Below are 27,679 nucleotides of genomic sequence, written 5' to 3' on the forward strand. Positions count from 1 at the left end.
ATTTATTAGATCTGCTTCTGCTAAGGGATGCTCAGGTAGTAGCTTCACTGTATAAAAATGACCCTTATATCATATTAAAAGATCATTAAAAAGTGTGGCAGAACTCTTCTGGTCTTGTCTGGACTCTAGACTAGTTCACTGCACCATCAGTCTGGAATTATCTCTCGTAGAAATGCCTTTGTCTGTGTACGACGTTTTAATTTCCGTGGCGTTGGATGATGGCACTGAGCAACACACTCCGCGCAGCCAATCTTCTAGAAAGAGGAAAAAATCTTTTCCATCCGTTCTCGCAGACAAGATATCCAAGGTTAAGAAACACTCGTGTTCTTGTTAGCTCGAGCCATTGTCCCGCTGAGCCAAGACGCTGACTGTTTGGCCTTTGAGAAAACTGCAGGACTTCATGGCGGCTCTTTTCCTCAACTCGGCCTTGAAAGTCAAGAAAGCTTGTGAGGGAGCGAAGCAGTGGGGAGAGGGCGGGGGGGACCTTTGCCAGCAAAACTATATTCCCAGATCCAGAATTTGGAATAAGGTCATCGTCCCTAGGAAGCCTCAAGTCAAAGCTTCTCCTCGCCTGCCCTTTAACTCCTCTTTTCTGAAGTTAACTCCTGACTGATGTGCACCATTTCATGATCTTTGCACGTCTGCTTCATTTCACGGATAAACACCGGACTTCACAAACACCCATTCAGCTCTGCCTAATACCTGCTGGATTGTTTGTGTCGCAAATTAAAAAAAAACAACCATTCCAGTTATAACTTAAAAAAAAAAAGTAATTTGATTGGAAAATGAATGTTGGATTAGCAGAACAAAAACAAGAGAAATAGCTTTCTTAGTAGATAAGGCAGGTAATAAGTGAATTGGAGCCTTTTTTGTGTGCGAGTGTGTGAGTCTGTGTGCGAGTGTGTGAGTCTGGAGCCGCACAGATGCATATCCAATAGGCTGCGGGAGCGAGCCGGACAATAACACGCCATTCTTATGCTAATCAAGGAGGCCATTAATGTTTACATTCAAAATCGGGATTTCCAAAGAAATGCATTCACTTCCTGCTAAACTGGCATAATTAGTTCCCTCTTAAACCCATATTCCATTAACTCAGGTGAATCCATCCCAGTTTCATCAAATTTCTGCTTCATTTTCCACGATAATTCAATTTAAAAGCAAATGACATATTCACGGCCCCTCGCATGGGAAGAGCGCGGAATAATATATGTGCAAAAGGCTTTTGGGTGTATTTTAATGTGCCTGTAAATATTTAAAAGTGTTTTCTCCCCAATAATTTGGCGCAGCTGATTTATTCATAAATTCATTTCAACGGTAAACAGCTTATTAGAGATTAGTGAGTGACACGCCGAACACTCGGGGCTTGTTTACTGCTCGCGTTACGTATGATTACGACTGTATTACATGGATTTGTGACGTCTTCAGTGCCATGTTTAAGTGGGCGGCCATTTTGGGATGATTATAGATAACGACGACTAATGGAAAAGAAAAGTGTTTCTCTATTTAAGAGTGAACTCTGGCATCTGTGTTCAAGCAGCTTTCTGTAATATGTATTGATTTTTTTTTGGGGGGGGACTCTCTGAGGTGCCCTGTCATCCAGTCGGGAGCACACTCTGGTGAAATGATGTCCCTCAATTGACCTTGAAACACCTCTGAGTCCTCCCAGAAGAGCTGGGCAGGATCTCTGGGGAGAGAGATATTGGACTCTTTGCTTTAGCTGCTGCCCCCACGACCCCATGAATTAGAGAAACTCCGCAAAACGTATCCTATTTTAAGACATTTTTCAAACATATATTTTTTTAAAATAAAAAGCAAATTAATACATATCATACATTCATTTTATACCACTTAGTCCGTTCACAGGTCCAGCAGAAAAACAACCACACGCTCCTAGACAATAAAGATAGCGCTCATTAACCTATTTGTGTTTTTGTGGGAGTAAACCAGAGTGCCAGAATTAAACCCACTCAAGCAACATACAAGCTCGAGGACACCGATTGCCTCAGGCTGAAAGTAAACCACTCTGTGACCTTTATATTACATATATATTTATTCAATATATGCTCACATTCAATAACATAAAATTCATAATGGCTGTGTTGCAATTGTTAAAGTGATAGTTCACCCAGAATTCAAATTTCACTCATTTTCTACCAACCCTCATGTCGACTAAGGGTTGGGATTATTTTCAGAGTAATCTGTTCCTTTTAAGATTTATAGACAAAAATGCATGTTCATTTTAATGTAGCGACTGGAGCTCAGTTGTTTTCGTCTTCATCTTCGTTTCAAAAGATACATAAAAAAAACCCTCTGTGGTGCTTGTTTGTAATGTCCATCTTGTATTGAAGCCTTGACATAAGAAAGACTTCAAGCACAAAGAAACTTGATATATACAGACTTATTTAAGTTTTTAAATACCTCCATAAAGATGAGCAGTATGGAGGTATTTGGCTGTTTTTAAGTGTTTCATTTTGGATGAAGACGAAGACAACTGAGCTCCAGTCGCTACATTAAATTGAACAAACATTTTTGTTTAAACTCTTAAAAGGAACAGATTACTCTGAAAGTAATCTCAACCCTTAGTTTGACATGAAGGTGAGTAGAAAATAAGTAAAAGCTTAATTTTGGGTGAACCTTAAGTGGAATTACAGTCACATTTGAAAAAAACAAGTTTTCATTTTTGTCAGAGATTCTTATATTTTTAAAACATAGTCAAGTTTTTTTTCCGTCTTACTTACTTGCTAGCATGGCGCCAATAGCTTCGCCAGTTTAGCTTAGCTATCCCCCAGACTCTTAGTCATTGAAACAAACACAGCAACTCCTCACTGATCTCATATCTGCATCAAATTCGGGTTTAGCAACAACATTAAACAATCCCACTGTTGCTGTACTTTCACTACAGACTTAAGAAGCTCGGATAAAACTCACATTTGACTGAGCCTCGCTATAAATAGCTTCATAGATGCTCCTCTCATGAAAGCAAGTGGCCTCAGTAAAAACATTACCAAGGACACATTTCTTTAAGTTTCTTTCAAGAGGAGAATTCGCTGTTGTCACGACGACAGATTATGCCATATTGTGAAATACCACCTTTTTTTTGTTTGGGTTATTTTCGCCCTTTCTGCTTTCAAGTATGAAACTAATGAGCACAGTTTTCAAAATATCAAATGGACAAACATTCCTGCCTTTAACTCCAAGGATGAACAGATTACTTTGAATTTTGGGTGAACTATCTCTTCAAGTCATAAAAATACTTGGGTATTAAGAGGAGTAAACAATATTATATGAGTTTTAATTCATCATTATAATTTAAATGTAATTTAATTACATTTTTTTAATTAGTAGGGTCAGTACTTAAAGTAATGCCCTTCAATACTATTAAAAACACTCTAAATAAGTGTACATAAGTGAGGTGAAGTAAATAAGTGAATAAATACAATCAAGTACATTTAAAAAAAAAAAAGTATATTTTCCTGTTAATTATGTTTCAGTTAAAGCTTTAAAATAGCAGTTTAGTGGTAAATATTAGCATATAATCATAGAACGCAAATTTCAATGAAAGAAATCAAGACTTGACTTGGACTTGCAAAAAATACTTGTTAGCATCCCTGATTAGAGTATTCCATTAAAAGAAACATACTCTAGTGCTATAGTAGTGCCGTATAAACAATAAAAGAAGTCAGGTAACACTCGTCAAACTAACATGTTTGCTTTTCAACAGTGTGACTGAACCAGAGTGGAAGAAACATGGCCGACAACCTGTTATAAAGTAGAAGAAAGAAAAAAAACAATTTATGATCCAAAGTGAAGGCAAAGACAAGGCAGAAGTTAACAAACAAAATGGTCAAACACTAGATGCTATCAAAGGAAGAAAAACACTAAAATGTCCATCCATTCATTTACATTTTCTAGCGCTTATTCACTGAAATCTCCTGAAGAAGAAATGTTCTTGTCGCTGATGAAGACTTTTCATTTTTGAATTTTGAATTTTGAAGTTGGATTGCAACAAAACAGTTGTTAACGAGAGAATGTATTTAATACTCAATATCTTATTAACCCCTATATAATGTCCAATACTGCACAAATGCCACAAGTACTTTATTTGTCTAACCTGAAAAAACAAAAACGGGCTTTAGTAGATTAATACCTTTGATTCGACTTAACAGTAGAACAGCCAAATTTGGTTATTAAGATGGACAGTAAATTGAGATTTAAAAAAAGCACAAATAAGCGAAAAAAAAAGAGTAAATTGCTTGAGCTTAAGAATCCCTTCGAGTTCGTCCCAATCACTTCATAACACAGACATTTACTGATCTGGAAACATTTATGATTGAATATCGGGAGCTTCAAATGCCTCTCTCTCCCTGACACACACACACCTACACCTACACACACACACACACCTACACACGCATGCACACACACACACACACACACACAGAGTGTAATGGATAGGAGCTGGCTGAGGGCGTCTGTCAGGGGCGACTGTTCTAATCAGAGCAGTGGGGAGAGAGATAAAGGAGAAAATAATGAGTGTGGCATCAGGCCTTTCATAGCGCAACAAAAGGCCACGGGATCAGATAGACACACACAATGTAGAGAAGAGAGGAAGGGAGGAGAGGAAGAGAGGGAGAGAAAAAGAAAGAGAGAGGGGGCAAAGTGGAGGGACCGAGCAAGGGGCCGAGAAGGAGTTTTGCTAATAAGCCCTCTTGCACTGTAGGTGATGTAGGCAGCGATGAGCCGTGAGCATATGCCCGTCTTCACCGTTGCCATTAAGGAAGGAGGACGGAAGTTTCTATGACAACATCGGTTGTGTTCGCGCCGACTCGTCCTTCAGCCCGGAAACCGATTTACGAGTGCATTTTCCTTCTCACATCCTTTCATTTCCACGACGCAGGAAACATACTTGGCCGGCCTTGTGGCCTCGTTCCTGCGGCTGATTAGTTCTGCCTCATTTGCGGTGCGAGGATCTGCGCGTCGGCTCGTCCTCCGGAGGATCAGACGCCGATAATCAAACTTTCTGCCGTTGAAATGGCGGCGAGACGATGGATTCGCTAGGATGTTGTTTGGTTATGGACAAGCAAAGGGAATAAAACATGAGAGAATGAACGAATGAATGATAAAAGAAAAATAAATATAGATTATGTCATCACAAAAGAATAAAAACATGAAATAATAATAATAAAAAAAATAAAAATGAATCATATTCCCGACATTGAATTTGTTTCCGTTGTTATCAAGCGTCAGAATTGTTTCAATGCAAGTCTACCACAAACGTAAGACTCTCTTCATCCATCTATTTTATTTCTAAATATCTAAGCTGAAGTAAAAGACCTTCCTCTCACAAAAAAAGACAAAACAAAACTCTTTGGTGGAATATCAAGGTGTTCCCAATTCAATTGACTTTATCACTCCTAGGTCTGCCCAGGGGCTTCCTCTCCATTGCTGGGAACACTTAAGATAATTATCCTGGAAGTCTGTATTTTACCATCATTCATTTTTCAACAAGTCTTTTTTATTGACTTCTTTGGTAACAATTTACAGACCATATAGAAAAGTCGGTGAACTGCAGCGTTATTACAATTCCAATCACAACCCTTTTCTCACCAAACTAGGACGGATTTGCTAAAGTGTCAATCTTCTCTACTATGTGACTGTTGCACTACAATATGGGCAACATTGTTTTGGGGGTGAAGGGTATCAACGTAACCAATCCGAGTCCAGGTTTTACACTGGTGAATTCAGAGAAGGAAAAATGAACAACAAGTCCAAACCTGCAATTCTGACTATCCACTTACTTTAGACCCTCCATTTGACCGTTTTAAAGATGCTACACAAAAGACGACGGGAAGTTGTTTTGTTGTAACCAACGACCACTCGTAGTGGTTACTTACCGGTCCATGAGCCATGACAAAATGCTATCCTGCGGCTCTAAAAGCCTTGCTCTAGGGAAAGTCTGAACAAATGTTGCTCTAACAGCTCTCCAAGATCACCTACCCCTCCTTTAAAAAAGTTTTTTTTTTGCCTTATTAAAGTCTACTTTGCACTTAGCACTAAAACCATCAAAGTTTTAATGAACATTATCATTTGTAACAAGTGGATGCTGCCGCTGGAGCTGGTGCAGTATCTGGTTATCGTGGACCTGGACGGACAGTAGTGCTCGAGAAACGGCTCCTGCTGATTAGCGACGCTTCATTTAGCGCCTGTGTGATAATTTCCACTCACGCTTTGATTATTAATGCCCAATTAAGCCAGATTACACTTCTTTGATTATTAATGCCCAATTTAGCTTGATGGCTCGCGACCATTAGCCAGTGTCCAAACTGGAATCAAACAACTTTTAGTGATGTTCCGACACAACCTCCTCCGCGGATAATGATACTGTTGGGAGACGCCGGCGAGTCAAAGCCCACGTTTTCCGACCCAAAACTGGCGTCAAACTTTAAAAGAAATACTAATTAGAAGTGCGAGCCGGGAGAAAAGAGCAGGCCGACTCAGAACAGAAAATCCCATTCACGGACTTAATGAGCTTGTCGAAGCTGAATAATTGATTTCTAATTCTAGCCTGCAGCTGTTGACCCATCCAGGGAGTGTTCCGAGCCCAGCTGAAATATGTTGCTCTCACTTGGCACCGTTGTCTCTTCTGGTACCGTCAGCACGTATTCCCATGTCAACTTGTTAGACTCTTTAGTGGGTTTTTTTCCTCTTTGAGAAATCATCGCAGGTGCCCCCTTCCCCCCCCCCCGCCTTTAATCTCCCTCTTCAGACTAAACTGGACGACTTAAATAATGAAAAAGCTGTTTGGTGTTCGGCCCGGGCGAGCTAAACTGTGAGAACCAAAGTCCATATCAGATTGTAGCTGTTTTATGTTTCCTCTCGTTTGCCGCGGAGTGATTCTTTGTTGCCCTGCGAGGACGATCATATCCTGGGGGCTCTCGGGCAGCACAGAGCACCCTGTGTGTGAACCACAGCCGCCCAGCGTCCCTGTAAGATGACCTCACGGAAAATAGGCCTAATTATTGCCGTGACAGCCCGTGCTATCATATTCTGCCAGATCAGTGGGAGGGGTGGGGGGGGAGACGGGGGTGGGAGAAAAATTAACAGAAATATATACCACCGTGCCACCCTACCCACCCCCCTAAAGTCAGCCCATTTATTTTTAATACCCTAATCAGCAGATCCCTAAGGGGTTGGCTCGCTCTGGCCCGCTCCGCCAGGCCCAGGTGAGCACAGGTGAGGACAAGAAACAGAGCTTAGATGCCGTTCTTTCCTCTGATTCGGTTTGGTGACCCTGAGTTTTTGTTAAACTCTTCCTTCTTGTAGCACATTTAGTTAAAAAATAACGTAAATAAAAAAGACACCAACAGAAGCGACTTAAATATTTAAGTTTGCAGTGTATTCTGATATCATCGAATTTCACTAAAATGATTTTTTCTTGACACACAAAAAATTAAAACTGAAATATCTAAGTTTAAAAAGACATAAAGAGAACAGGTGGTCAGGGATGCTTTACAGAATGATACATACAGTATGATATAAAGTATATATTCAATGTTTCAGCCAGTAAACATTTTCTAGGCATTTTTTTTGTTTGTGTGTGTTCCTTTAAAATATACAAATATTACGTAATATAACTTAATAATACAGATAACATGCACCATCAAATATTGAGCTAAAGTAAATAAGTTAATCTTAATTTCTTTATATTTATTTACGTTTTTTAAGGTTAAACAATGAAGATGAAAATACGTGTTAATACATTACATTTCCCCAACATTATCATAAGTGTTTTTTTATTTTTATATAAAACTACTATAAATGTATTTTATAATTGTGCAAAGAAAAAAACTTGTAAATGTATTATAAAGAAGAACTGAATTCTATAAATCAATCTAATCTTATCTAATCTATATTAATTGATAAATAATATTTTAGCAATATATTCAACTAATATCGTTCAGATATGTTGACAATGACTTTTCTTTAAGTCAGTATTTGATTTTTATTATCTTCTGTTACGAATAACATTTCTCATTGGACAATCAAATATTATATTGTCATGATCATAAGTGCAACTATCATGTCGTAATTGTTTTTAATATTTATATATTGAATTGCTTGATTTATTTAATCTGATACTACCTTATTTTCACCTTTCCGTGACATACAAAGTTGATTTAAGGTAATTCAGTGTCTGATAAAATGGTATTAAACACAAACGTAAAGAAATCGACAGTTTACGTATGATGGATTGTCAAAAAAAAAGGCGTTAAACAAATTGTACGGACGAGATATTGCAGCGCAAACAGTCGAGCGTCGGTTTCTCCTGCACAGTGGATACAAGAGAAGGGTGGCGAGGACAAGATCCACGGCTCAATACGGGCGGCGGTGATTAACTGAAGGGCCGCTCCTCCTCGGGTCATCAGGGCCGATCATTATATGATACATTTCAGCGTCTATCTGCCGCTTTTTGTTCCCAGAGAAAGTCTTCACCCTGGGAATGAGACACACTACACCGCGAGAGAAGGACGTCAACGTCTCGATCGGTCGCTGTCGCTTTCCATCTGATAGTAGAGAGGTTGATACCTGGACCGGAGCCTGTGCTAAACTTTATCGTTCTGACGACCTTCTTTGCGACTGCTGGGTTCGTTTCTACACGTGAAGAATGAAGAAATATTGAGTTTAGTGAAGGAAGTGGAGGGTTTTTACTGCGTACTCTGGTTTCCTCCCACAGTCCCAAAACAGGTGGATTTTGAGCCTCTGTGGCGTTAACAGATCTACGAGATGAAGCTTGTTATTAATGGATAATTATCTACATCTAGAATGACACAAATATTATTCAATAAGAGATCATCATTTATATTCATCAGGTGCTTCTCTCAAGCGTCCTTAAAGCCGCGATAAGTGAAAAATGTTGCCGACGTCACCTTATCACAGATCAGTCTCAGAAGCGCTGAATCCTTTTTTCCTACGGTCACATCAGTAACCTCCAGCAGAGACATTCCCTGGACACGCCGCCGATATCATCTCCCCGCCCGGTCTTCTGTCTCCTTTGTGGATATTCCCAGTCCTCCACACAGACCTGCAGGGACCTGCACAGGAAGACGAGCAGGTGACATCATCGGCACGTCGGTGAAGCAGTTTTTTATGAATGTATTTATAAATAAAATGTTATTTTTATGGACGCCTTCTCTTAGAGGTAACGTTTCAATAGAAGTAGGAATGTGTTGATAATATGAGCAACAATGACAAGTATTTTTACAAAGTCATGAAGATCTTAATGCTCTGAGTCACACTTGTATTTCATTTAGCATCATCGTGTGTGTTTCAGTGCCTGTAGGTAAACAAAAAAATCACTGAAAGAGACACCAATTCCATGGCACTTACAAACAAACATTTAACTCTCTGATTCAAACAAGTCACTCTCTTAAAATTTGTCCTACTCCCACTCAGTGAACTCATCAGTGTAACTGGTGGCGTGGAGCGTAGGCCTAGCCAAAGTGTGGCCCTTTAACTGTCTTTGTGTGGCCCTAATGATTTATAAATCTATACATCAAATGCTTTCTGACACTTAAATCACAATTTTCATTTGTGTTTTTTTCAATTGTTTTGAATTATTCAACTCAAAAAAGTTAGTTGAAGTAAGACTTTTGTTTTTCCTCTTTGGAACATTTCGAGTCCCTCAAAAGAATGAACAAAAAGAAAAAACATAGTAAAAACTTAAAAAATTTTTTTCAAGAAACCCTTTTTTATGTGAATAATATAAAAGTACGAGCTTATTCAGCCTTATTTTATATTTTCATGACATAATGGATCTTGATCTTCAGAAATTGATTTATTTGTCCAATTCTATCTTATAATAATTACATTTTTATCCACCATTATTATAATTTTCCTTCGTAGTCAAGCTCTTATTTTCTGGTTCTTTCTTCTTTTTTAATCACACCAGTTGCTCAAAGGTTATTATCCAGGGGAAGCTGTGTTAATCTTGATGCAGGTGAATCTGGTCCACACTTTTTTGAGTTAAAAGCTTTGGTCCTTTGCATTCAAATTACGTTTTAATTTCTCGATCCACTGAACAGGTCGTCAATGAAGGGTTAAAAACATACAGGCAAGCCAGAAGAGTTGCAAGTGCTCGATAATAATAGACGTTCAAAGTCATGGAATCAACCATGTTTTTTTTCCTCACATCAACTCCATCCATCATTAAAATCAACCGAATTAGGTCACGTAAAATTGACGTCAGCGTGACATTTGTCGTCGGCCTTGAACGAAATCAGGCGTCACAAAAATCAGCGAAGGCGGCGTGCAGCAAACAATCACGGTGATAAGCTAATATTCTGATTAATTTCACTGATTACAGAAGCGGCCTCTCTTCAGGGCCGGCGCCGCGTTAACGTCCATTTCCTTTCGTCCGCCGGGAAGAAAAGAATACAGTAGTAGCCCTTGTAACCCGGCCCTGCCCTCCACCGCCAGCAGCTCCTGCCCTCCACCTCCGGCTCCTCTGGCTGTCAGCGGCCATGTGTAGAGTGTAATCGGCACTGACAGTCGGCGTGCAGGTCAGTAACCCCGTGGCCCCGTCTAATTGAGGCTAAGGATCCTAGCTTGTCCTGCCATCTATAATTAAGCACATCATCTGCAGCCATATGAAAGATTCAGCCGGACTGGGGAGTGTCCGACACACGATCCCGCTGTTGGTGTTTACCACTCGTGTGGATAAACGAGTGCCGCTGCTGCCGAACCAGTCCCGGCGGCTGAAGGACCCGCGGCCCGTAAAAATGACCCTTCGGTCGTACGAGGGTGGATACTTTCTCGTTTCTGTCCACCATCGTAGAACGTTTATTGGACAGGAGTGTAGTAACCTAACCTTGCCGTGAGTGGTCATGTTCGGCAAAGTTTGAATTTGAAGGATTTCGTTTTCAATTGTTCCTTCTGATTCTCAAACATATCACCGTTCACCTTAACACGTCCTCACTGTACCATGCATTTTTTTTTTGCATGCACTGATAATTATGTTTTAATGTGTCTTAATGTTTCCATTATGATTCCTCTCTCTTTGCTCTTGATGGATCTACTGACTCCTTTAAGAAACATCTTATGACGTTTTTATTTGTTCAGGGTTTTCCTTGATTTTCTGGAACTCCTGTTGTGTTATCAGTTTTATCTTGACCTTTAAAGTATATACTTTATTGAATATTGTTTTGATTATTTAAGCGCTTTGTGACCCTGGTCTGGAAAAGCGCTATACAAATAAAAATGACTTACATACTTACTTACATGATGTTTAAATGCTTTGGGCTGTTTTGAATTCATGTACGGCGTCCTTGAGTGCCAAAAAAGTGCGGCCAAATATGTATTATAATTAGAAGTAGTAGAACCACTGCACCTTCAAAAAAAATATATAGTCAGCTAGAGTCAGAAACTGCAAAGCCCCTTGTCATTCTCTCCACTGTTACAAACGTAACAAACAAAGGTAATGTATTTTAACAAGAGATAAACTTAAAAACAATCAGAACTTACACTGCTCTATTCTTTAATACTGCATTTAAATTCAATATATTTTGCTATGTCCAAAGCAATTGGCTGTGCAAGTGCAAGCTATTGGTTGGCTGGGCGGCAAAGCATTACGGGAGCTGTTGAGGTCACCATTGCTGAGACAGTTGTTGCAATTTTAAGTTTTGTAAATGGAAATAAATGTTAAATTAAAAAAGAGAAAATGTAAGTGTACTTCCAGTACTTATTGGAAGGTATTTTTAAAGCAGAATTGATGGAGTATATTCTAATCCTCTCTCACAGAATCAGCCTCAAACCCATGAAAAAAACAAACATTAAAAAAACGTCAGTTTATTAGTAAATTATTTTAGAGACTACACGAGTCGATTCGGTGGGTAAAAGCCCCCATCCTCGTCCTCATCCGTGCACATGTCTCTTCCCAGCTTGATCTTTGCCGTGACAAACTTGAAGTGTACTCTGCCTCTTCAGAAACCACGCTCAGCCTTCCCCACTCAGCTCCTCTCTCTTTCCTGCCTTTGAAATGCTGCTTTCAAAAAATGCTGCTTTTTGAATTAATGAATCATTTTTGCCAGGTGTCGTTTCGGAGGTGGGGGGGTGGCAGCGGCATGGACTGGGGGGGGTTTCGGGGAGGAAGGGAGGAGGGGAGGGGAAGCTAATAAATACAGACTAGAAACGGCCTCGCCACTATCAATCCCTCCCCTCCCTCGTCCGACGACCCATCACCCCCCTCGCGCCCCACCACCCCCCCGGCGCCAGATGAAAGGCCCGGCTCGTTCCTGTACCTTTAATTTAAAGCTGAAAGGGAAAATAAGAGCGGGGGTGCGAAACACGCTTATGAATATGGAGAAAATTGAATGAGAACCATCCCTTTGAATAAATGAGGATGAGTGTCCCCTGCCCTCGTTCGGAAAAAAAAGGTTGCATGCGACCTTTGGAGATGGAGAGCCGCCCGACGGACCCATATGTGACGGCGTACGTGCGCCTGAACTCCATATGTTATTGAATTTATATAGGCAGCCGGCGGAAAATATCGAGGACTTGCTCGTGAATGTGGAACCGAGCGGCTCAAGGCCTCGCCGAGACACAGCAACAAAGAAACAACTAATGGCTGTGTGTGCGGCGTCGGTCGGGAGTGTGTGTGCCGACACTCCTGGGCTTGTTGTTATGCACTTGCTGAAGGTTAGAACGAGCATTACCGGGACAAGAGGAGGGATGAGACGCGTCCACGTAATTCGATTCAGTCGCGAAGAAAAACAGAATCATACTTTCCAGACGGGTTATCACAAAAAGACGAGCGAGAACCACAGAAATGATTTTATGAACCGAACATGATATGAAAAAACATCCTCGAAAATACGGAAAAATTATACTTTTAGATACTAGGTTGTATCAGGATACACATATATATATATATATATATATACTTCTTCCAACTGTCTTATGACATGAATTCTCAAATCAACATGAATTTCCTCAAAGTATTATCGAAATCAATACTAGCCTGGAGAAATTATTAAATTCATGAGTTTAGTTTTGTGGTAAATGATTCACATATCTATCTAAATAAATATTTCTTCACAATACTTCCATATATTCAAGATAAATTTATTGATTTATGTTTTCAAAAACAAGAAAAAGAGGCTTTTAAATTATTTATTTATTTACTTTTATGGTTTATATTTAGTCAAATTGTGTTTGAAATTTTTTATGAAATTTATAATTAACATGAAAGTATTAACATCCTCTGCAGTTAAAGAAAGATAATATTCTGTGAGATCCTTGCGATGACTGAGGACGAGAGGATACAGTCAACTCAGCTCATGTTAACGCTAATGTTTGGACATATCTTGGTTTCAAAACAAATGAAAGCAGTCACGACTTCAACAGTCATGTGGTCTGTAAATTCTGCAAAACCAGAGTCAAGTACTCTAGTACAAATATATACTTTTTCCTACAGTATCGCAGTATATTGCAATAAAAATAGTATTGGTGTCAGTAGTGATACGTATCGTGTCGCCAGTTTCTCTACCTGCACTAAGAATCAAACTGGCTTCAGTGATTATCGTCACAGTTACATGAAATTTAATTTACTTTAGAAACTTAATTTAATAGCAAACCTAGACAAAGTGGGGCCAGGGGGGCACATGGGGCACATTTTAGTGTATTATTGCGGCCCTTCTCAGGCCAGATAATTTTTTTAAATATATTTTTTATTGTTGTTAGAATTGACTGAAGAAAAATAAAAAAGCACTTTTAAAATACAGCACCTTTTAAAAATATATACAGTATATATATATAGTGGCTATTAATATATTCTAAAATTAAATAGTATGGATTCAAGTACAACTTCCTGGTGAAAGTAAAACCTCTTTGGCAGAGCAAAAAGGAAAAAAAAAAAACAAATAGATCAAGCTACCAGAGAGCTTCATGTGGGACCTGGAGGACGAGGAAAAAAAAAACAACACAATATACTTAATAATTACTGATTCCGGATCAGTCTCAGCAACAACATGTCCAACGCCTCGGCACGACATGTGTGCTCCGTCATCTGAAACAAAAGATTCTGCGATCACAAAATATTAATCACAACCAACCGGGCGAGAATATGAGTCAGAACAACCTTTAACACAAAAAACGTCCAAAAGTCCTGTCAGACACACACTTTCTTCGCTTTCAATGCTGAAAGAAACCTGTCAGCGCACAACAGGGCAACAACACATTTGCAGTCCAGAGCTTTTATTTTGATGTGTTCAGCGCGGCTGATAGACAGACGCTAAGAGAAAACTATTTATTGATCCGTGTTAGAAAATGATGATTAAACTCTCTGGTGGATTGTTTAAACGACTGATCAAAGCGCCCACAACCTCGTAAACATCTGAAAAAGATGCTGTCTGAATGGTGTTTATACCTGACATGTAATTACTGATAATGCCTCCTGAGAAAGCTGCGTGATCACACCAGAGCTGCCGCTGAAGCAAATCAAATACAGAATTTTACATTGAAAAAACACCAATAAAGTCACATTTGTACCATAAAATCATTTTGATTCTCTTCAGCGAGCAAAGAAGCCATTAAACCTGCTGAACGGACTCTTACGGTAGAACACAGACACATTCAAACCAGCACGACTGACACGACTTTTCAAACAACCGACACAAGACACATGCATTTAGTTTTAACATTTCTTCTTGAATATTGGTGATGTTTTGTAAAAACACATCAGTGTAAAATATATGAATCATTTTCAACAGGAACATGAAGAGAGTGAAAAAAGTGAGATTATTTGTTAACCATGTTATAATAAAGAGTCGGAGTTTCGGAAGATGTCTGTCGGCAGCGCAACCGAACTGCAAAGCAAACCGCAACACAAATCCAAAGCAACCCTCAACACAAAACGCAACGCAAACCTCAACACAAACCGCGACGTAAATGCAAAGTAAACCTTAACACAAACCGCAACACAAATCCAACGCAAACCGCAACACAAACCGCAAACCAAATGCAAAGCAAACCTCAACACAAAATGCAACGCAAACTTCAACGCAAACCGCAACACAAATGCAAAGCAAACCTCAACACAAACCGCAACACAAATCCAACGCAAACCGCAACACAAACTGCAAACCAAATGCAAAGCAAACCTCAACAAAAAACGCAACGCAAACCTCAACGCAAACCGCAACAGAAACCGCGAACCAAATCCAAAGCAAACCTCAACACAAACCACAAACCAAATGCAAAGCAAACCTCAACACAAAATGCAACGCAAACTTCAACGCAAACCGCAACACAAACCGCAAACCAAATGTAAAGCAAACCTCAACACAAAATGCAACGCAAACTTCAACGCAAAACGCAACACAAATGCAAAGCAAACCTCAACACAAACCGCAACACAAATCCAACGCAAACCGCAACACAAACCGCAAACCAAATGCAAAGCAAACCTCAACACAAAATGCAACGCAAAACGCAACACAAATGCAAAGCAAACCTCAACACAAAACGCAACGCAAACCTCAACGCAAACCGCAATAGAAACCGCGAACCAAATCCAAAGCAAACCTCAACACAAAATGCAACGCAAACCTCAACGCAAACCGCAACACAAATGCAAAGCAAACCTCAACACAAACTGCGACTTAAATGCAAAGTAAACCTCAACACAAACCGCAACACAAATCCAACGCAAACCGCAACACAAACCGCAAACCAAATGCAAAGCAAACCTCAACACAAAATGCAACGCAAACCTCAACGCAAACCGCAACACAAATGCAAAGCAAACCTCAACACAAAATGCAACGCAAACCTCAACGCAAACCACAAACCAAATGCAAAGCAAACCTCAACACAAAATGCAACGCAAACCTCAACACAAAATGCAACGCAAAACGCAACACAAATGCAAAGCAAACCTCAACACAAACCGCAACACAAATCCAACGCAAACCGCAACACAAACCGCAAACCAAATGCAAAGCAAACCTCAACACAAAATGCAACACAAAACGCAACACAAATGCAAAGCAAACCTCAACACAAAACGCAACGCAAACCTCAACGCAAACCGCAACAGAAACCGCGAACCAAATCCAAAGCAAACCTCAACACAAAATGCAACGCAAACCTCAACGCAAACCGCAACACAAATGCAAAGCAAACCTCAACACAAACTGCGACGTAAATGCAAAGTAAACCTCAACACAAACCGCAACACAAATCCAACGCAAACCGCAACACAAACCGCAAACCAAATGCAAAGCAAACCTCAACACAAAATGCAACGCAAACCTCAACGCAAACCACAAACCAAATGCAAAGCAAACCTCAACACAAAATGCAACGCAAACCTCAACACAAAATGCAACGCAAACCTCAACGCAAACCGCAACACAAATGCAAAGCAAACCTCAACACAAACCGCGACTTAAATGCAAAGTAAACATCAACACAAACCGCAACACAAATCCAACGCAAACCGCAACACAAACCGCAAACCAAATGCAAAGCAAACCTCAACACAAAATGCAACGCAAAACGCAACACAAATGCAAAGCAAAACTCAACACAAAACGCAACGCAAACCTCAACGCAAACCGCGACGTAAATGCAAAGTAAACCTCAATACAAACCGCAACACAAATCCAAAGCAACCCTCAACACAAATCCAAAGCAACCCTCAACACAAAACGCAACGCAAATCTCAACACAAACCGCAACACAAATCCAACGCAAACCGCATCACAAACAGCAAACCAAATGCAAAGCAAACCTCAACACAAAATGCAAAGCAAACCTCAACGCGAACCGCGACATGAATGCAAAGTAAACCTTAACACAAACCGCAACACAAATCCAACGCAAACCGCAACACAAACCGCAAACCAAATCCAAAGCAAACCTCAACACAAAACGCAACACAAACTTCAACGCAAATCGCAACACAAACCGCAAACCAAATCCAAAGCAAACCTCAACACAAATCCAAAGCAACCCTCAACACAAAACGCAAAGCAAACCTCAACACAAACCGCGACATGAATGCAAAGTAAACCTTAACACAAACCGCAACACAAATCCAACGCAAACCGCAACACAAACCGCGACATGAATGCAAAGTAAACCTTAACACAAACCGCAAACCAAATCCAAAGCAAACCTCAACACAAAACGCAACGCAAACTTGAACGCAAACCTCAACACAAATGCAAAGCAAACCTCAACACAAACCGCGACGTAAATGCAAAGTAAACCTCAACACAAACCGCAACACAAATCCAACGCAAACTGCAACACAAACTGCAAAGCAAACCTCAACACAAAATGCAACGCAAAACGCAACACAAATGCAAAGCAAACCTCAACACAAAACGCAACGCAAACTTCAACGCAAACTTCAACGCAAACCGCAACACAAACCGCAACAGAAACCGCAAACCAAATGCAAAGCAAACCTCAACACAAAATGCAACGCAAACCTCAACGCAAACCGCAACAGAAACCGCAAACCAAATGCAAAGCAAACCTCAACACAAAATGCAACGCAAACTTCAACGCAAACCGCAACACAAACCGCAAACCAAATCCAAAGCAAACCTCAACACAAACCGCGACGTAAATGCAAAGTAAACCTCAACACAAACCGCAACACAAATCCAACACAAACCGCAAACCAAATGCAAAGCAAACCTCAACACAAAATCCAACGCAAAACGCAACACAAATGCAAAGCAAACCTCAACACAAAACGCAACACAAATGCAAAGCAAACCTCAACACAAAATGCAACGCAAAACGCAACACAAACGCAACGCAAACCTCAACGCAAACCGCAACACAAATGCAAAGCAAACCTCAACACAAACCACGACGTAAATGTAAAGTAAACCTCAACACAAACCGCAACACAAATCCAACGCAAACTGCAACACAAACCACAAACCAAATGCAAAGCAAACCTCAACACAAAATGCAACGCAAAACGCAACACAAATGCAAAGCAAACCTCAACACAAAACGCAATGCAAACCTCAACGCAAACCGCAACACAAATGCAAAGCAAACCTCAACACAAACCGCGACTTAAATGCAAAGTAAACCTCAACACAAACCGCAACCCAAATCCAACGCAAACGCAACACAAACCGCAAACCAAATGCAAAGCAAACCTCAACACAAAATGCAACGCAAAACGCAACACAAATGCAAAGCAAACCTCAACACAAATGCAACGCAAACCCTTAACGCAAACCGCAGCACAAATGCAAAGCAAACCTCAACACAAACCGCGACGTAAATGCAAAGTAAACCTCAACACAAACCGCAACACAAATCCAACGCAAACCGCAACACAAACCGCAAACCAAATGCAAAGCAAACCTCAACACAAAATGCAACGCAAAACGCAACACAAATGCAAAGCAAACCTCAACACAAATGCAAAGTAAAGCTCAAAACAAACCGCAAACCAAATGCAAAGCAAACCTTAAAACGTACCGCAACACAAATGCAAACCAGAAAAGGAAATGCAATGCAAACCTCAACACAAACGACGCAATAGCAAACAAAAAACAACCACAATGAAAACCTCAACCTACCTGGATGCCAATCCAAAATACATGTAAATGTAATGCAATTCGAATAGCAAACCGCCGACCCATCTCAACACAAACGGCAACACAAAAAAAAAAGCCAAAAGCCATGCAAAACACAAACAAGCTGCAATGCGAACCAAAACCCAACAGCAAGTCGAGTGCAAAGCAACACTAACACAAATTGCAACCCAAATCACAAAGCAAAAGGGAAACCGCAAAACAAAAAACAACCCATCCGTATATCAAACAACATTCTACCTTCATGGCAACCGAAATTCGATTGCAAGACAAACTATGACGCAAATTGCAACCCAGGTGCCAAGCAAACGTAAAAAACCAAACCCGAGGGGTAAACAACACAACAGCCTAAACTAAAACTGTAACACAAACCGCAACCGTAAACTAAAACCCAACAGCAATGCAAATCATAAAGCAATCTCAATGCAAATCACAAAACCGACAGCTATGCAAGTCAAAATCCAATCTCAATGCAAACCGCAACCCAACCATAGGTATGATGTGTTCATCTGTCATGGTGAAGAAAGAGCTGAGCCAAAAGACAGAGCTCACAAGTTAATGGTGGATTCTCTAGTCAGCAGCTTTATTCAGTCACTAAATGAAAATATTGATTTAAATTTTTTAAATTATACGGCACTCACTGTGTTTTAAAACAACTCATCAAAAGAAGTTTGTTACAATTCAGAGACCAATTTTGCGTTGTTGAAACCATTTTTCTTTTCGCCTTAAGTTTGAAGCAGTATCGTGTCAGAAGCAGCAGTTTGTCAGCAGTATTAGATAAACCCCTAGTTCTAGCCCCTGGTACGGTGTACATTTTAGGACATCGTCAGGTATCAGACCAAACGGCTTCATCCGTCAGACGAAGCAGCCTCAGACAAACCTCCGTCAGATCGAACTTTGTCAACCTTCAAAATAAAAGTCCCCAGACAAAACTACATCAGATAGCTTCTTTTTATTTCAAATAAAACAGGAAATGCATGTGATAACGACATGATATTAGACAAAACGACATCAGATAGCACAAAAATTCATGTGATAACGATACTAAAAAATCTGATGGCATTTTGGAAACAACTATTTATTTCGATTGAAACCGGAAATACATGTGACGTCACTGATTGCAACTACTGTGGCGCGATTTGAGGTGAAAAAAAAATTATATTCGCTTTGGATACAAGCAAGGTAAGTCGATTGCATTGTGTGTTTTTTTTGTATTACATTTTATTATGAAGCGACAAGCGATGTTTAGGATATATCAGCGTGGTTGATCCCGGTGACGTCACATGTATTTCCGGTTTTATTCGAAATAAAATGCTCCGGTGATTTTTTTTTTTCCCAGATGCTATCTGATGTCGTTTTGTCTAGTATCACGTCGTTATCACATGTACTTCTGGTTTAATTTGCAATAAAATGGTTCGCTTATTTTTTCCAGAGGCTATCTGATGTAGTTTTGTCTGGGGACTTTTATTTTGAAGGTTGACAAAGTTCGATCTGACGGAGGTTTGTCTGAGGCCGTTTAGTCTGAGGCTGCTTCGTCTGACGGAGGTTTTTCTGAGGCTGCTTCGTCTGAGGCCGTTTAGTCTGAGGCTGCTTCGTCTGATGGAGGTTTTTCTGATGCCGTTTGGTCTGATACCTGACTATGAACATTCCCAAAGTTAGCAAAACTTTGTATTCTTGCTTTTTTTTTTTTTTTTTAAAGTGTTCATGTGTAAATCTTCTGCCTGAATTGTGAATTTCTGAACTCAGATAAATAAAATGATCTATCTAATGTGTGTTTTTCTGAGGCTGCTTCGTCTGACGGATGTTTTTCTGAGGCTTCTTCGTCTGACGGATGTTTGTCTGAGGCTTCTTCGTCTGTTGGATGAAGCCGTTTGGTCTGATACCTGACGATGTCCTAAAATGTACACCATACCCTGGTTAAGACTACATCACTATCCTGAGCTCCTCGTCGATGCATAACAGAATGATTCACATTTTTATTTAGATTCTGCAGATTCTCTAGCTCTCAGTCTTGGATGGATCAATGTGTTCTTATCTTCTCCATCTTCATCAGGAGTATCACGGGCACGGCGGCGATCAAAAAATGCAGATGATTTCATCGACACAGGTGAAGTAAAAACAGCACCGTAGGAGGGCTGAAGGACGAGGAGAGACAAAGCCGGGGCGGACGGTCGCGAGGAGTTGTGTAACGTTTCGGAGGCGCACTGGTCGTCGGCCTATTGTGAGGGTGAGGCGGAGAGAAATTGAATTCCCAGCTACTCGGGAGAACAAGGAGATACTCACTCACACTCATGAGTTAAATGCTAATTGAAGCCAGCCGAGCGTTGAATGTGAGTTGTGAGAGCCTGCGCTGAATGGCGGCGCGGCCTTGGACCTGGAACACCACGACTGAAGGAGCTAAAAGCGACGAGTGTTGCCGCCGGAGCTCAGAGGTGCTCTTTTCTGTTGACAGAAAGCAAGATCGGATCTAGACACAAACAAGCTGCGACTATCTTCGCTCCGAACAAACCTACTTCTGACGCTCTTTGTTCCGCTGCTTAGTTTTGCTACATTAAAGTGAAATTTGATCAGTTGCTTCCATGTAATGCTCAATTAAAGGGTCTTTATTGTGGTGAGCACTTTATCAGGTCAACCTCTCTCATGAAAAGACTTTTAGAGTTTATGTGAAGAGCTTGAGCAGAAAAAGATGCAACACCACAGCTGGGATGTACATATTGATAGTTCGATCAAATAAACAGTTGAGTAGAAAAGGTTTGTTAATTTTGAGCACTCTGTCTCTCACTTTTCAGTCAAGATGTTACTTGTGATCAAGGACCACCATCGTGGAGGTTTTTAACCAGTGTGCAGGCAGGAAGTGGTGTTTCAAAATAAGAGCAGCAGTTAGATAGTGTAGCATCTTATAGCAACATTTGAACACACTGCAGTCAACACAGATTTAGACTTCATGGAAGAAGAACTCAGAGAAGACTTGGTGTGAGTCAGGTTAGTCTTTAGGTTGCTCTTCTATACATGGTATTACGGCAGACAATATTAGTCGGGTTCTTCTACAAATCCTGTCATGAGCATTCAAAAAATGTCAAACTGTGTCTAAAAGGATCAGCAGTATTTGTCAACTGTGAACTGTCAACTTAATTACAAATGCAAAATTATTTCTACATGCTAGCTTCGTTAAAATAACAATATTGTTTTCATTTTAATTCAGTTTTATTATTTATATTGATACTGATACTTTATATACAGTGTACTATATCATCTTTTTTAATATAGTTCTTTCCTCAATCTAAATGGTATATCTGATATCTTAGCAAAACCGCAACGCAAAGCCAGCAAAACACAAAACGCAACTTAAAATGCAACAGAACGCAAATGTACATGAATAAAAACATGAATACATGAAAACTGACACAGAAAACCACCAAACAAACCGCAACACCAATGCAGACTCGCAACTTAAATCACATTTAAAATGCAATGTAAATTCCAATCCAGCCGCAAATTTGCAATGTAAATAATATTTTTAAAATTTCTAGTGTTTTTTTGTTTGTTTTTTTCCAGAATGATGGACAATTTCTACATGCTAGCTACATAGAAATAGTAGTGAGATATATTAGTTTTAATTCATTTTTTTTTATGCTGATACTTGATGTGCGTTGTACTTAAACAACTTTTTTTAAATATGTTTTTATTATTTATTATTATTAATCTTAATGGTTGACCTGCTATCCTGGCTAAAATGCTAGTTGAGGTAAAACTTTCCTCTCCACAACACTTTGTTTATTTTGAAGATAATAATCTAAATTCTTTATCATAAAATAACAAAAGACACATTTTTAGGAAGACATGTTTTAAAAACGTAGCACTAATTGAAGATTAGATTATCTGTCATATGGTGGAAAATATGAATTATTCGGCTCTATGAAAAATGTCACCAGTTCACAATAGATCTGATGAAGCTGCGAAAGAAGAGTTGTCCAAAACTCAACTCAAACTAATAAATTTGTTAGTGGGTGAAAAGCATCGTTGGAGCGCCACAGTTTTAAAACGGTCTGAGCTTTGACCATGCAGCGAACAAAGTGATTTCTCTTTCAATTGGCCGATGCTCCTTCTCAGAAGACACAATCCATGAAGGACGCCAGCGTCACAGAAGTTCACAATTTAAATAACTTCCATTCCAATGTCACCGAGGAACGTGTTTACAATCCGAGTTAACATCCACTTAATGAACTCCTGGAACTAGACATGGTAAGTCCTTGTAAAACTCATTTATCTAAAAAGTATTTTTCTCCAAGTTAAGTTTTGTTTCTCATCAATCTGCAGCTAATTAGATCTCCAAGGTGATCTGTGGTCATGTTCGGTGCAGACAAACAAAAGATCTGGACGACCAACAATTCGTCCTCGCCGACAGGATTACGAATGTCACATCACTGGTGCAAGGTTTGTCTGATCTAGGAAAGTGGGCACTGCAAAGGATTCAAAGGTTACACAGGCTTGTATGAACAAAAACTTCTGATCAATCTGTACGATTGTTAAGCTTTACAAATAACCATTACTCTCTTACTTACTTAAGCATTTTATAAAGTAGAAAGTAGTTTTTTTTTTCTTTTCTGGGCAACAGTCCATTTAAAAGAGTTTGTGTCTAAATAAGAAGGAGCTGTCTCGCCTGCAGTTGATATAAAACTCTGCAGCGAGAATTCTGACCCGCTGTAGTAGAAGAACTCACATTTCCCCGATCGTTAAAACTCTTCACTGGCTGCCAGTTTCTTTCAGGATCAATTTTAAAAGTTCTGGTTCTTTCTTTCAGAGATATTCATGGTCAGGCTCCTCCTTACATCACTGATCTGATCCAGCCTTACACACCGCTCGGGCTCTGAGGTCTGTGGATCAGAATCTACTGATGGTTCCTGAACATGCTTCAGGACCAGAGGAGAGAAATCCTTCCAGGTTGTTGCTCCTAAGCTTTGGAATGATCTTCCTCTCCCTCTGTGTTTGATGATCTGCTGACTCCTTTAAGAAACAATTTAAGATTTTTTTATTTGTGCAGGATTTTCCCTGATTTTCTGGGGCTGCTGTGTTTTTTTGTGTCTTGACCTTTCAAAGTATATATTTTAACTGTGTATTGTTTTTGATTGTTTAAGTTTTTTGTGACCCTGGTCTAGAAAGGCGTTTACAAATAACCTTTACTAACTTACTTACTTATATTATTTATAAAGTTTCAGTTCAGTGAGTCCAGTCCCACCACAGCAGCTAAAAACATCTAGACACTGACTTGTGAACAAGTAAATAATACAAGTCCTTTATTAGGTGAAAATATGTTCTAATAGTTAAAATTATCATCTCACCTTAAATTTCTAGCATGTTATAAAATTTGAAAATGAAGTAGTTCCTCAGTTATATAATTGTAATAATGTCATGTTAGGAATCTGACTTACAATAATAATAAAATGCTAGGTGATTAAGTACATTTAGTAAACATACTTTAGTTCAGAACAATCCCATCAAATAAACAGCTATATAAACCTGACCACCACATTTTGATGAATCTGTAGTTATTCAATTTCAAAAAATTCAAAAATAAATCTACTAATGACTCTCACAGTCGTGGGAGAAAATGTTGGTTAAATTCAGATTTATAACGTCTATGAATAAAACGGCCATGTTTAGATTGATTCAGTTTGCTAGCTCTTACAAGTATCATCTTTGAATATGAGGCAATATTTTATTGCAACAGTGAAGGGAGGTTTTTAAGAATTCCAAACATCACCTCTACCCTCCTCTGCTGAGAATGTGTTCACTGCAGATTCTCAAGCAAAGCACTTAACTTTTTCCACTTATGCAGCGGCGGTTCTACACAACTATTTTGCATGTCTGTTTCCTCCAGAGAAAAAAAAAAACTTGCAATCTCCAGGTCAACGGAAGAAAATGGAAGTATATTGTAGATTCACTTTGCTGCTGTCAATCAAAGACTCATCCTATCCATTAGTGTTCGAAGGAAATCACTAAAAGTGTAAAAGCCGTGGGCAGCTGTCTTTACCAAAACAATGTTTAACATCAACAACATACATTTACCAACAGATTCATTCAACACACCTGTGCTGACAGTAGATCACATGTCCACACCTTTAACAAAAAACATAGTTTTCTCTGAAGCTATTGTTGAATCACTGAATTTTTATTTCACTTTTATTATCGTTTTATTTTTATATATATAAATGATTTATTCATGAATTACTATTTATTATAATTTTAGTCATTAATACATTGATCTAATTAATCTCTTTTTAATCTCCTTTATAAATAGATTATACATTGATTTTTTATTTTTATTTCTATTTAGTTATCTTTGTGCTAGATGAAAATGATATACAAGACAGAAAGTCTTGTCTTAAAGTCATTTATTGTTTTTAACAGTGACAGTTTTAGGATTTACCATTACTATGCTAATGTAGACAAATAACAGTAGAATTTATGGCATTTAATTCGTCAAACTGACTTGAAATCTCATTGATTATTGAAATATGATATTTTCTCAACAGCAACTTTTGCACAAAATAGCTAAACGACGGATTTTTTTTTTTAATGTTTTGAATTGTAGCAGTCCTCAACTTTAAATAACTTGTATATTCAAATAAGTTAATATTATTAATGGAGAAAAGTTTCATTAAGAACCTTAAGTTGACTCACCACCGACATCTCCGATTGAACTTTCCTCAACACGTATGACTAATTTTCCGCAGCTAATCACAATCAGTTCGCGTCATGTTGCCCTAATAGCTGGAGCTAGCAGAGCTCACGGGGGTAAATCATAGGGGCTGAGTTTCAGGAGGATAATGAGCAGGAAACGTCCACCTCTGTTCCACTCCTCGACGTTCACATCCAGAGCTATTTAAGTGTCCTTGTGGCGAAGCAACAACAGAAACAAAGCTACAGTAAATGTTAATCCCAGACAAAAAAACTATTTTAAGTATGTGTGGCAGGTTTAGGAAGTGAAAGAAAGAGGAAAAAATAACAAAAGATAAACTATGGTCCTTGTGTCCGTTGACATTCCGTTAATCCATAAAACATTTCCTTTTTCACTTGTTAAAATAAACAATATATTAGAACTTACAACAACATTGCAAATGAGATGCCATCCCTCTCAACAACCTTCTCAGTAATGGTGACCTGAGCAGCTTACATAATGCTTTGCCGCCCAGTCAACAAATGACAGCTGTCTTACACTCCTGCCACAGCAAGTGAATGTGAATACAGTTTTACAAGTAAGGTAGTGCTTAAACTAGTTCCTATGTTAATATAAATACACTAGTGAAAACTAGGAAACATACAGGACCATTTTGTTGCAAAGATACCAGCAAACAGCTGCTGCTGATTCAGCGTAATCATAGGATGTTTTTTTCATTCCATTTTTTTGCCATGCAATGTTGTGTTTACAAAAGGTGGGTCCAAAAGACTTCCTTCTTGTAGAGCACATGTGCCAAACTGATGACGGGCCAAATCCAAAGGTTATTGTATTAAACACTAAAAAGTAGAACTTTTGTTTTATGGTCTATTATGGTTGGGAAATTAAAGTGTTTATCTACAAAAATGTAAGCCATTTGTTTTTCTTCTAATTATTCATTCCAGTGAAGGGGCCTCAAACTCAACTCACATGCAAATTAAAAATATAAAATCATTTATACGGCTTTGATTTAACATTTCCCCAAAAAATGTCTATTGTTTTTTTCAGCTTTTTTTTTCCTATCAGCGTAAATTTTTCACATGCGCAATGACACTTGTGTGTTTAACGAGGATACACTAGGAACTGATAGACTAATAACTTCTGCTACAAACAAGCTTAACATCTGTTTTGCTTAATTTTTTGTGGGAACATTTTCTCAAGTCGAGATTTCAATACAAGATGGACGTCACGGTTGAGCAGTACGGAGTTATTTGGATGTTTTTAAGGTAAGGTAAGGTAAGGTAAAACTTTATTGATCTTTATTGAAATTGTTTTTTTTACCAATAGCCAGCAATTTTTCATAAACCATAAAATAAAAAAGAAAAAAAAAGAGGAAGAACAAGATGACACAATCTAAGTCTAAAGATAAAGACAAAGAACATAGATCAAAGAAAAACAACAAAGACAAAGGATACAAAGACTAACATGGAACAGAACATCCAGATACTCTCACTCCACTCCTGCACCCGAAATCAGAATTGTACAATTTAATAGCCCGAGGCTATTAAATAGCCCGAGGGATGAATGAGTCCCTGAGTCTATAAGGTATTTTAAGGTTCCTTTTGGATGTAGATGAAGACGACGACTGAGCATGAGTTGCTACATTAATGAGGTGAGGTGAGTTTTGTTTATAACTCTAAAAAACAACAGATTACTCTGAATATCCCAACCCTTATATAACATTACAGTGAGTAGAAAATGAGTGAAATTCTGTGAACCATCACTTATGATAAAATGAAACATACAATTAGACAAAGAAACGCCTAAATTCAAAGTGAAACCACACAAATAATGAATGAATAAAACAAAATTACAGATAAAATGGGTCAAAAGCCCGATTCGCATGAGATAAGTATTACCTGTGGACCTAAGGCAATTTATAATAATTCTGCCACATGACCTACTGTATTCACCTAACACACTGGTTCAGTGCGAATCTGCATCCTGGTGTTTATTATTGCAATTTAATGTGCATACGCTACCTTTCTCTTTCAGTAATCAAGATGGCGACCCATCCGTCCGTAATGTACTATTTTACAGACGTCACTTATCCCGTGCGAATGTACTTCAAATACCACAGAGGTGGGGGGGCATTTACAAACCACCAATGGTCCACAGGTAAAACTATCTACTAGCGAATAGGGCTAAAGACATTAAGCAAAAACTCCTGAAAGACTGCAGGGGTTCAGTCTCCACAAATATGACAAATAGTGTGTTGATAATATTTTCTTAAATACTCCATCCTTTCGCCTTGTTTACCAGCTCGCCACCTCTTGATCTTGTCCCCCTCGCATGTTCTTCCATCGTTGAAGTCAATCGAGTAAGAAGCTTGTAA

General features: G+C 39.1%; 1 long non-coding RNA gene across 1 annotated transcript in view; it reads right to left on the minus strand.

Annotated features, from left to right (window-relative positions):
- The window catches only part of LOC148068640 (uncharacterized), a 68,310-nt gene that overhangs the window by 23,458 nt on the left and 17,173 nt on the right, over window positions 1-27,679 (minus strand). The window contains exon 2 of the long non-coding RNA XR_015713184.1: window positions 8,928-9,092. This is a non-coding gene — a long non-coding RNA (uncharacterized LOC148068640). The remainder of the gene's footprint in view (window positions 1-8,927; window positions 9,093-27,679) is intronic.

The sequence above is a fragment of the Callionymus lyra genome, chromosome 12, assembly GCF_982586985.1.
Source record: "Callionymus lyra chromosome 12, fCalLyr1.hap1.1, whole genome shotgun sequence".
In the NCBI taxonomy this organism is placed as follows: Eukaryota; Metazoa; Chordata; class Actinopteri; order Syngnathiformes; family Callionymidae; genus Callionymus; species Callionymus lyra.